The sequence below is a fragment of the Camelus ferus genome, chromosome 10 (assembly GCF_009834535.1).
Source record: "Camelus ferus isolate YT-003-E chromosome 10, BCGSAC_Cfer_1.0, whole genome shotgun sequence".
NCBI lineage: Eukaryota > Metazoa > Chordata > Mammalia > Artiodactyla > Camelidae > Camelus > Camelus ferus.
Window position 1 is genome coordinate 63,531,086 of NC_045705.1, and position 12,669 is coordinate 63,543,754.

Genomic DNA, 12,669 nt, shown 5'->3' on the forward strand with positions numbered 1-12,669 from the left:
AGCTCCCGGGAGGTGCCTTCCTATGAGTGCAGAATCTGATGTCAGCCTCTAGACAAGGAAAGCCCAGGAAACCCCAACCCTTCTCCAGTCTCAGGACCTGGATAATTTTGACCAACATCTGCCTCGGGACATCTTAGAGCTGATGCAGTGGAGTGAGAGTAGGTGTTCCACACAGTCATGTGTTTGCTGGCCGCACCACCCCATGATATCCCTGAAAAGAGTCTGTTGGAGGGGCTGGTGCTACAAACCCACGCAGAGGTCAAGTCAATGATGGGTTGTGCTGACAGCACCGGCAATTGTGAGGTGCCCAGCAGACAGGAGTGTGGGAAGGAGCAGTGAGATGGGAGCAAAGGGAAGCAGCCGTTCCAGGATGTCCATGCCAACAAGCCACTCAACCAAGCGTCACGATGGCAAAAGAATCAAAACCATACAAAGTATGTTCTCTGCCCACCTTAGAATCAAACTGAAAATCAAGAACAGAATGATCATAGGAGAATTTCCCATCAAGTGGTAAAAATCACCACACTCCTAAATAAAATCCATGAAGCATCAAATAGTTAAGAAGTATTTGGTAAAGTGTCTGTCTCCAGCACTGGGTCATAGCTCTGTGAGTGGACAAGGGTGATCTTGCTCTACCTGGGGTCCTGGGGACCTAATACAAAGTGTCAGCATTTCAGGCGCTGAGGAGTGGAGAGTGGGGAGATCGGTACCTGAGGGCTAAATGCCTTGTGAGAAACACACCAGGCACCAACTCTGGGGGGATGAACCAGGAACCAGAGAGACCAGGGAGGAGGCGAGAATCCTGAGTGCTGTGTTTGTAGCTGATGGCAAGATGAGGATTAGGAAAAAGACCCAATGGAAATCTTTCTCATTTTCCTTCCCAGCACCGTCCCACTTATACTCAGCAGGACTCCGTCTGTCTGGAGTTGAAGACAGGATAGTCCTGTTTTAACCTCATTTCAATTTCTCTTATTTCCTTTGTCTTTAATCAAATGTCTCCTTCTCAGGGAAGCCTTCCCTGATCATCCTCATGTCAACTTCCGCTCCTTCTCAGCCTTCCTTTTTGTTATGACTATTGACAGTTGGCAGTGAAAATAATAAGGAGGATTCAAATTATACACACACAAAATGTACCAGTATGTCTATGGTTATATTATACCAATGGGCCCATATTTTCTTTATGTTATTTAATGGCAACAATTGGTTTATCAATTTTACTTGATATTTATATGCTGATCTTCTATTCAGCTAACGTGAGTTCTCATGAGTTCTAACAGTGTTTTCAATAGATTGTCTTTAATTTCCCTGATAATTAATAGTCTATAAGTAGTGACTGATTCCTTGATGTTTCCTTTTCCATGGATTTTTTCCCCTTGTTTGAAGAGGATATTTTAACAACATATGTCCCTCTTTGTTTTTAGTATACTTTATTTTTTGGAGCAGTTTTAGGTTCACAGAGAAATTCAGAAGAAATTTCCCATATAGCCCCTGCACCCACACAGGCACTGCCTCCCCAACTATTAATATCTCTCACCAGAAGGTTCATTTGTTCCAATGATGAGCCTATAATTGTAATAGGGAAGAACAAATCTGACTCCATATTGGATCTGGTTTTTTTTTTCACTTTAACCTTTGTAGTCCACTGCTTTTGCTACAGATCAGTCACCAAAGGGATGTTGCCTATAAGCTTAAATTATGCATAATGGCCTACCCCATAATGGCCCAGGGAATCCTGCCTCCTTTGTAATGAGTGGTAAGCTAAAATACCTTTGTTTAGCTCACAGGAAACCTTCTGACCAGGCCCATCTGGGAATAGCTGCAAGAAGGAATAAATTAACACATCCCCTCTGGAGTCTGACCCGAACTAGGACTTTAACCCCTCTCCTTTTAGTATAAAGGGAGTCTAAATTCTAACTTGGGGAACATGGTTCTTTGGGACACTAGTCCACCATCTTCTTGGTCTGCTGGCTTTCCGAATACAGTTGCCATTTCTGCACCAACAACTCATCTCTTGATTAGTGGCCTATCATGCAGTGAGCAGTACAAGCTTGAACTCAATAACACATTGACATGTCATTATCACTCCAAATCCATAGTTTAAATTAGTGTTCATCCTTTGTGTTGCACATTCTATGGGGTTCAACAAATGTATAAGACAAGTACCACCATTATGGTATCATATGTAATAGTTTCATTGCCCTGAAAATCATCTGTGCTGGGTCTGTTCATCCCTTCCTCCCCATTAGCCTGTGGAAACCACTGATCCTTTTACTGTCTCCATGGTTTTACCTTTTGCAAGATGTCATATAGTTGGGATCATATGGCATGTAGTTTTTTTCTGATTGGCTTCTTCTGCTTAATAATATGCATTTAGATTCCTCTATGTCTTTTCATGGCTTGATAGCTCACTTCTTTTTAGTGCTGAATAATCTTCCATCGCCTGATATACCATGGTTTATTTATCCATTTACCTACTGAAAGTATCTTGATTGCTTCTGAGTATGGCAATTATGAATAAAGCAGGTACAAACATCCTTGTCTGGTTTTCATATGGACACAAGTTGTCAACTCTTTGGGGTAAATACCAGAGAGCATAATTGCTGGCTTACATGGTGAGAGTATGCTTCAGTTGTAAGAGACTGATAAAGTGCCTTCTGAGGTGGCTGCACTATTTTGTATTCCCACTGAACAAGAATTTCTGGTTCTCACATCCACACCAGTGCTTGGTGTTGTCAATATATAATCTTTTCTACAGGAAAAGAAAAGAAAAGGGGGGGGAAAAGAATTGAAAGGAGACAAATGAAAGAACTACAGTGAGGACTCCACAACTGGAAAAATTCATTTGATCAGAAACGGAGGTTCAAGGGGCAACTGAGACAGAACTTAACCTGCATCTTCCTCTAGGCCATCTGACATGTCACCACCACCAGACATCCAATCTGAAAGTACCACTTTGTTATTTTACAATGTACAGACCATCAGTGCTTGAGTTAGACTTTCTAGCTTTGAAAATGTGTAATTTTGAGAAAGTTTGTTATTTTCTGCTAGTCAGTTGTCTCAACTGTCTAGTAGGAATTGTAATCGTTTATAGCTTACACATTTGTAGAGAGGATGAAATATAATAAACTGTGTTTATATGGTGTCTGGATATAGTTAGCAACCAAAAATGTGGCTACTCTATCACCACCATTGTCATTAGCTACAGATGGCTTTGCAACCCAAGGGAAGGTGACGTTTCCAGCAAGGAATGCTTGCTTTTCCTCTTCTCTGGGCCAGGCACTGTTTCAAGCAAGCAAGAGAAAAACGGATGTTGCCCCTGAAGATAAGGAGCTAAAGTTCAAGGGGGCTCGCATCCATTAACTGAATTCACTTTTTATAAATCTACAACCTCATCATTGCTGCAAAAGAAGTGCATGGTATCAGCAGAGCCATACAAAGGCACACTGACCATGTCACTGTGGGTCATGGACCAATTCCCCAAGGATAGGAAGACTGAACTGAAACAGAGAGTCAACTAGGTGAGGAGGAAGGCAGACATGAAAAAGCATGACTGAAAAAAACCTGAGCAGGTAAGAAGAGATTCCAGAGTAATAAAAATACATGGAAACAGTCCTCTCTGAGAGATACTTTTACCCGTGATGGAATATACTTGCACCAGCACAATTTCTGTTCGTCAGTATGGAGAATTCCTCACAGCTCAGCATGCTGTAAGAGAGGCCTAACTACCTAGTTCAGTCCATGGATCTATAGGTTCAGAGATCATGAGCTAGGTTTGCTTCTTAGTTTATTTTAGACAGGGAGTGAGTCTAGGTTTCCTTACAGTTCTGAAAATTGACGATTATACAACTTTCATCAATACACTGAACTAGGAACTGTTGACAACCTCTGACATGTTTGACAAAGAGGACAAGAAAATAGCAGCCAACATTTATTGAGCGTTTAGTTTGTGTCAGACCCTGGTAAATTTTACATACACACACACACACATGCACGCACGTACATGTATTCACCATGTAAAATCTATCCTGTGGCATGTTTATTAGCCATCTTTTTTATAAGTGAGAAAACTGCATTAACTTAAATAGAAAGAGAAATTGTCCTAAGATCTGAGGCTGCAAACGATGTGAACCCAGGTCTCCATGATCTTCGTCACCATGCCTCCCACTCCGGTTGATGGAGGTAGAGCTGGCTACAAGAACTCCCCAACATCTTGCAGAGCATCACTGTCGCCCTCAGCTGGGACTTCTCCAAACCCTGCCAATGTGCTCGCTGGTAACACACTTCGTAAATATGCCCCTCATTAGTAAAGGTTACTCAGTGGTTCTCAGCCCTGCTGTCCCACAGAATCACCAGTGACATTTAAATAATTCAAGTATCTGGGGTTTACCTCAGACCTAGTGAATCAAATTCTCCAGAAAGGGGAGCATGGGGAATCTGTATTTTTTTAAAGGTCTCAAGTGATTTTTTTTTCCTTTTTCAGTTTTATTAGGTAGAATTATTACAGTTTGACTGCACATATACATGATACTGCATGCAAATACATATATACAGTATATTGCACAATTTCTTAGTTTACATGTATGTACTGATCATTGTTTCTAAGAACAGATTAGAGCTTTAGCTTTTTAAATTCACTTAGTTATCAAAGGAATAAATCCAACTACAAAATAAAAATCAACAGAATGCGGTAATCCAACCATAAAAGACAGTCAAATGTGCTTACACATATTCAAGAAATCAATCATCTAAGTTATAAACAATAAGTAGATCATTTGTGATTTGATCATACAAGTGAGACAGCAAACCTCTGGCCAGGACAGTTAGAACTCTCAAATCTATTTTGATTTCAGTGGGTAATTTGTGATGAAAAAAAAAGAAGCTTCACACTCACACAGAGTGGTGTAAACAAAGAGGAACAAAGAGTGTTGCTCACTGCCCAGTTCTGCAAGGATTAAGGCATGACCCGCTGCCGACACAGAAGTACTTAAGACAGTAACAGGAATCTCTGTGCTTTGAACAAGCAGGCCCCTTAGCTAGTTAGAGAAATCTTGGAAAGAATTTTAGAGTCTTGTGCCTTCCTGTACACAGCAAAACACAACATCATTAACTGAGATATCTGATCTTCATGACTACCAGTAATCTTTTACCAAGAAGCGTGCTTGACTGTATGTACTCCCTAGTCAAAAAACATACATATATATGTATGATATATATGATATATATATACACACACTGGCTTCTTCCCGACTTCTTCAGAGCAGTTCCCTCAGGGCTGCTGAGAGACCACAGTCTTCGGTAAAGTCCCCAAATAAAACCCAAACTCACAAATCTTATGTTGTGCATTTTTCTTCCAGTCAACAGCAGGATGGCACAAGAGTGGGATGGCAGGCAAGGAGCATGTTGCTTTAGTTGGGTGCTGCCTTCGCTTCCATTAAAAATGAAATTGACCCAGACAGCAAAGTTTGGTTTGAACAGAAAACTTGAGCTCATGGTGAAACAGGAGGGTAGGGGGCAGGGTACAACCACTGAAGGAATGACACAGCATTTGAGGACAGGACAAACTGGTTAGAACCAAGATGGCAGAAGATTAGACTTCTGGTAGACCTTGAGACTCATGACACACCCACAGGCGCCATGACAGTTCCTAGGTTGACCACAAAAGTCAAAAAGTGGATGGGGCCCAATTCCTGGAAATCCCTGCCCCTTCCCCAAAATAGTTGGAATAATCCTCCTACCCCTTAGCATATGAAATTACCAAACCCATAAAAACTAACAACACCGTACCTCAGGGTCACTCTCTCTCTTGCCTTCTGAGACAGCCCTGCACCTCTCTATGGAGTGTGTATCTTTCTAAATAAACTTAGTTTTACTTTACTATACCTCGCACTTGAATTCTTTCCTGCCCGAGACAAGAACCTATATTCTCCAGTAACAATAGGGGAAGTTAGCACCCTGTCTCTTCACCTGTCTCTTCATTTCACCGTCTTCCCAGCCTGAAGCCCAAGGGCAGAGACACTTTCAACATTGGTGATGCTTGCCTGGCTCCTGACATCTCAGAAGCTTCTTAGGAAAAAAAGGGCATTGAATTTGTTTAATCAAACATTAACACCATTGTGCTTTGTGGGCAGCTAGTTGTCACTGTAACCTTGCTCTTAATGGACTGAAAATATGAACCTCTATATTGTTGTCAACTCCACTGTAAACAAAGACTCTGGCCTTGGAATGAGCCAGTGAGAGAACAGAGAAAGGAGTTTATCCCTAAGAAAATTCTCCAAGGATGAGGTGTGTTCAAATGTTTTAACAAACCTATGTGTGAAGATGGTCATGATGGACAAGAAGCCAAGGGAGAGGACAGTTCTTGTTCAGACTTGATCAATGTGTAAATGACCCAGGCGTGGTCAGCTGTCATACAGGTAGAGGAGGGGTCAAAGCAGCATCTTCTTATGCACCTGCTCTCCATGACCAAAGTGCAGCCCCCCAGCTTTCCTGTCCCCTGAGCTGCCCTCCTGACATCAGAACCCAGCTGTGTGTCTGCACTTACACAAAGAACAAAGATATATAAAGATCAAAAGCTCAGAAGCCAATTGAGCAAACAGGAGACATTTCCAGAGGTGCCCGAATGCTCTCCTGGAAGGCAGAGCAGAGTTCCCTCAGGCCATCTCTCTTGTGGTCTTCCCCACTCAGGACAAGGGGAGGCGTGGGTACTGGACACTGTTTTTTGGCACCAGCCCTCAGTGAGGAAGCAAGGGCTGAAAGCCACGCCGTGTGACCTGCCACATGCCTATGTTGGCAAGACCAGCAAGTCCCATTAGGTTCAAATAGTCCTGGATTCCCCAGGCTCCTGAAGTCCTGTTCTAAATTGTTTGTCATTTGCTAAAGCTGAAAGCTCAAAGCAAGATAACCATGAGGCAGCCCCTGTCTGCCCTGCCAGTCACTCTGGCCCTTTGCTGCTACAAAAGTATCATTTCTAATCAGTCCAGCACCAGCCCTGTTGAGTACCCCTCTGAACTAGGTGAACTTATTATCAGGGAGGGTGATGGTAACCTCATCAAATTCTAAACATTTTCCTGTGCTCCTTGAAGTAGTCATTGTAAAGCCCAGGGCTCATTTATCCATTTCCTGACAGCTAGGAACTTTTACAGAAAATCATCTCAGGCAAATTAGGAGTTCTTCTGCCTGAAGCTTCACCCCTTCTTACAAGTAGCAGGTAGACACTGGGATCGTTCTGATGGAATATGATGGGAACCACTTCCATGGCTGTTTTCTAAAAACCCCATGAACCCACTACCAACCTCTTTGTTTATTCAATGCCATCTTCAGGGTCATCCAACTTAATTTTTAACAACTGGCTTAAACCCAAGTATGCTGGATCTTAGTGGGATCTGCATCTAGAGTCTACTGCTGAGGAGCTTGTCCAAAATTAGAAAATGACTAATGTCAGGTGGTCATCAGTCACTTCTTCTTTGTTCAGTTGTGTCATCCAGAGACGATATATATTAAATATTCCTAGAAATATATATGTACATATATTATGTATATATTGTATATTATATATTGTATGGCTATTGTAATTATTCTCATGGAGAAGTATATATATTATATATTATTCTCATGGTGAAACATATATTACTGTTAGGAATACATATAAATAATATATATATAGGAATAACATATATTTTGTTATTTATTTACATATGTATTTATATGCACACACACACACACACACACACCATTTTAGCAATAATATATATATACTTCCCCATGAGGTTAAATATTGATTGGAATTTTGTCCATATCTTTGACATAGTTACAGACTATGCTTAATATCTGCTAATTTTTAAAAATTCCTATTTATTCATTCTTTTCTCCCTTTCTCTGATTGACCCACTAGCATGAGTTCATGTGATAATTTCCTGCTATTGTGATTTGGTCACAGCAACCCTCTTCATGGATTACTAATGAATTAAATGTTGTCACAATCACTTCCATAAATTACTTTTAATGATCATTGATACATTTTGGCTTATTGAGGTAAAACCCTGCCCCTCCACTGTGGGAACTACTTATTTGGGAATCGTGAATTCGTTCATTTCATTTACTGATTTCCAAAGAGCCGTCATATGCAAGACATAGAGTTGGGAGAGAGATTCTGTCCTCAAAGAGCTCACCACAGGCCAGCAAGGGAAGAGAAAGAGAAGTACACAACTGAAATTCTGTGTAACGAGCTCCAAGATGGGGTGCATCACAGGGTATCGACAAAGGGACTCAAGGAAGGCTACCCTGGAAGGAGTGACTTCCGAACTTAACTTTGAGCAGCTTGGGGGTGGGGAACAAGGAGGTAAAGTCCAGGTGTAGGAAACACACAACAGCAAATATGCTGCCAAAGAGTGGTGAGGATGGTGTGTCCTGGGAGCAGCAGGCAGTGCAGTGCGTCTGAACAAAGGGCGAGCCTGGGGCAGAGCTGCACAAAATGCCTGGGAGAAGGAACCAGGTCTGTTAAGTTGGAAAGACCTAGACAGTCCAGTGGACATCCAAATGCAGATTTGGAGCTATAAAGAGAGCCCTGGGCTGGAGATATGGGTTTAGTGGCCATAAAAATGGTAAGTGAAGCCATGAGTGTGGATTAAATTGCCAAGCTCATAGAGAGAGAAGAGCTCTCTGTTGTCAATGTTAGTCAAAAATTAATATTTATAATTTTTTATTGAAGTATACTAGATTTACAATGTGTTAATTTCTGGTGTACAGCATAGTGATTCACCTATACATATATATTTCTTTTCAAATTCTTTTTCATTATAGGCTATTACAAGGTATTGATTATAGTTCCCCGTGCTGTACAGTAGGACCTTGTTGTTTATCTATTTTATATGTAGTAGTTGGTATCTACATCCCAACCATAAGTAACCATGAGTTGGTTTTCTACGTCTGTGAGTCTGTTTCTGTTTTGTAAATAAGCTCATTTGCGTCCTTTTTTTTTAAGATTCTACATACAAATGATATCATATAGTATTTTTCTTTCTCTTTCTGGCTTACTTCACTTAGTATGATGATCTCCAGGTCCATCCATGTTGCTGCAAATGGCATTAATTTATTCTTTTTATGCCTGAGTAGTATTCCACAACTTCTTTATTCAATCACCTGTTGATGGACATTTAGGTTGTTTCCATGACTTGGCGATTGTAATAGTGCTGCTATGAACATTGGGATGCATGTATCTTTTTCGGTTAGAGTTTATCCCAGATATATGCCCAGGAGTGCGATCGCTGGATCATAGGGTAAGTCCGTTTTCAGCAAAAAGTAACATTTATTGAGCATTTACTATGTGTCAAGAAATGTATTAAATTCATTATAGCCACTATTTAAACAGCTCCAAAAGTGGCTAATTATCATGATCCACATGTTCCAGATGAATAAACTGAGGTTCAGAGAGGGTAGCTTGCCAACGGTCACAAAACAAGTAAATGAAAGGATTGGGTTTTGAGCCTGGGTCTTCTATCTCCAAGGCCAAACTGCTGTCTGTGAGAATGTTGAATAATCATATCTCTTCCCTCCGAGTTCTGAATCAAGTGAAAAATGTACATGGAATTAAAATAGATCAGCTCCACAAGCTGTCAAAAGATCAGCTCCATAAAGCTGAATTCTAGGCCAAAATGAACTTTCCCAAATACAGCTGAATGGCTACCATCTACTGGCTCCATCTCCAGACCTGCCCCAGGGAGCTTCCTCCCCAGGGCCGGAGCAGGCACAGAGCACCGATGCATAAACGGGGAAGATGAGAATGATAACACCCTTACCTCCATTCGGAGTGTTGTAAGAACCCAGAATATCCTCTCAGAGAGGGAAGGAGCAGAGATGAGAAAAAGCAGCCTGCAGGAAGGCCAGATCCTGAGGGAGCCAAGGGAAGGAGGGGCAGAAGGGGTGCCCAATTTCACAGTCAGGTAAGCCAGTCTTCCGTCCGAGAAGGGGAAGACCATTCTCCTTCAGACAGCAAAAGAGTGGGTTATAAGCAGCTTCACTCCAAGCAATGTAGGTACCATAATAATCATCACAATTATGTTTACAACTGCCAAGAGTTGTAAGTCACCTAAATAACCACCAATAGCTACACATGCACTGATAAAGAATCACTGGGATCCAACACGTGACACTGAGTGAGAAGAGGAAGTTACAGAACTCTACACAGTGTGTGATCTTATGTGTATCAGGCGCCCACCAGGCGCCAACATTATAATCGCCAGTTCTCCACCCGCCAATCCTTAAGGGAAGCGCCTTAAGCATCTACTTGTGGCCAGAAAGCTGTAACCGCATCCGGTTTGTCTGGGCTGGAGTCTGGCAGAAGACATCTGCTTGATTTCATCTTGCCGTAAGGGCAGTAAGAAATATTGCTGCTCTGAAAGAAGTCCCTTCAGCCCAGTCTATAAATTCCCAGCCAAATGACCGTTTTGTTTATCCCATCAGATAAGCACTGAGATTCGAACCTGCTATCACCATGCTTCTCGTCCTCATTATCAGCCACAGTGCAAACGTTATTAAGAACCTGCTTGGCAGAAAGCCTGTGCCAATGAGGCTGGGGGCCGGGGGTGGGGGGGTCCAGATGCAGTCTCTGCCCCAGGAGAACCTAGAGTCTAGGATGGGAAAACAACAGACAAAAAGGTACGGATACTGACAAATTCAAAGCATAGGGTTAGAAATTCATTGATAGAACAAACAGGATCTTATTATTTGTGATTCACATCTTAAATCTTTCCAAAAAATATATTTAAGTGAGTTACAGTATTAGACTGCAAGGTGGTGCTGAATCACTTAGGACAGGGAGAGCCCAAGACTTGGAGGTGGAAGGACAGCAATGCAAACACGAGCTACTGATCTCCAACTTTCAACCTATTGTCAATGCACTTAAGATGTAGTTGTGGTTACGTATTGAAGGAAGTAAGAAATAAAGAAGGGAAGAAATGAAGGGAAGGATGCAGCACCAATACCCCGATCTTACAAAGTAATAAGGCAAGAGGTGCTGTTCCTAGTTGATAGAACTGGAAATAAAGAGTAAACATAGGACTTAAATTGACTAATGTAACTGACTGAAAACTAAAAATAGGAAACAATACCATTGCGAACAATAAAGCAGACAAGGTGAATAGGCAATAAATGAATTAAATCTGCCTCTAGGGAAGCAAGAACTCAGTAAGTGGTGACTAATGTTGTCACATTAGGGAGCTGTGGTTTATACATTTACTAGTAAGAGATACGGAGCAAACTCCAAGAAGACACAGCAAAAAGTTTTAAAAGAGAAGCCTCTGGGCAGTAAAGCCAGGGATGGGAGAGGTGGGGGAGGGATGAACAGATTTACTTTTCACTTAAAATCCTCCTATATCATTTGATTTTTTTTAAACTGTATAGTATGGAATAAAATTATGTGCTTCCCACCCCACCCCCCGCCTCCTCTACTTCTCTTTATATTATGATTCCCCTACCAATGAGACTTCCAGACCTCAAAATTTTGGCTTTCGGGTTTAAAAGTTACAATCCAAATATAAATAAAAACTATTTCTAGGAATCCACACTCAGGCAGAATCTATTTGCACTCACACACATCCCATCCTGATGAATTAAAAATTCTCTGATCAGCGGGGAAGAGAAGGTTAGATCTAAGATCTGCTAAGAATGATCATGGGAAATGCTTAGGTGGGCATCCCAGAAATAGCCTTGTGACCTGTTTCTCAACAAATTGATCTCCTCGAGTTGTGAGTGCTAGAACTCGTAAATGAGTTTGGGGATCTCAGACTAGAGAGGTCGGGTCTCTACTTCTCGTACAAAAGTTCCAGGGAGGGCAGCAAGCCCAAGAGACTTTTGCACACCCAAGAAGGGCTTGAGGTAGCTTATAGATTCCCACTCTGCCCCAAGTGGAAACTGCCAGGAAGCCTTTTTCCCATGTGGCTGAGCGGAGGAATGGGGAGTTGCTAGTTGGTGGCCCTGGGAGGGCCTAAAGCCCTAGACAAGAGGACAAAACAGATGCACTCTGGCTGGTATGGCCCAAGACCGGGGGGACTTGGGTTGTTCGTGGGGTGGTTGAGGGTAAACGAGGTGAAGGTTGAAAAGCAGTGTGCTGGTGGCCCCTGGTGAACCTTCAGGTTGTGTTAGTCATTCCCTTCTTTTCTTCCTTCTTCCCTCCGTCCCCTTGCTCTCTTCCTCCATTCCCCCAATGTGCCTCCTTCAGTTCTGGCCCCAGCCTGCCCCTGCCCAGTCAGTCCCTCCTGTTCTGGTCCCACCTCCTAGCTCTGTCCCTGGCTACCTTCCCACAACTCCTCCTCCTGGAACAGCCAGGACCACTGTGCTTAGAATCACCTCCTTGGAGTGTCGTCAACCTCTGATTTTAAATGGTGAATGAATCACACAAACTCGTCGTCCCTCCCAAATCCTACTAAAGTGATAATATACAATGTTAAGGGTGTATTAAGTGTATTATTCACACAGACGGAGAATTGGAGAGAAGACAACGGCAGATCAAGGAAGTCACTTTGGAAAGTGGAAAGCAAACTGCAGATAAGAGGAAGTTACAATATATCTAAGGGGTGAATTGATTTACTCAGGAGAACCCTTGAAAGACTCTATCCTTTTAGCACAGGAACAATCCAAGGTGGGGAGACAGAGGTGGCAGGAATTTCAGGTTGT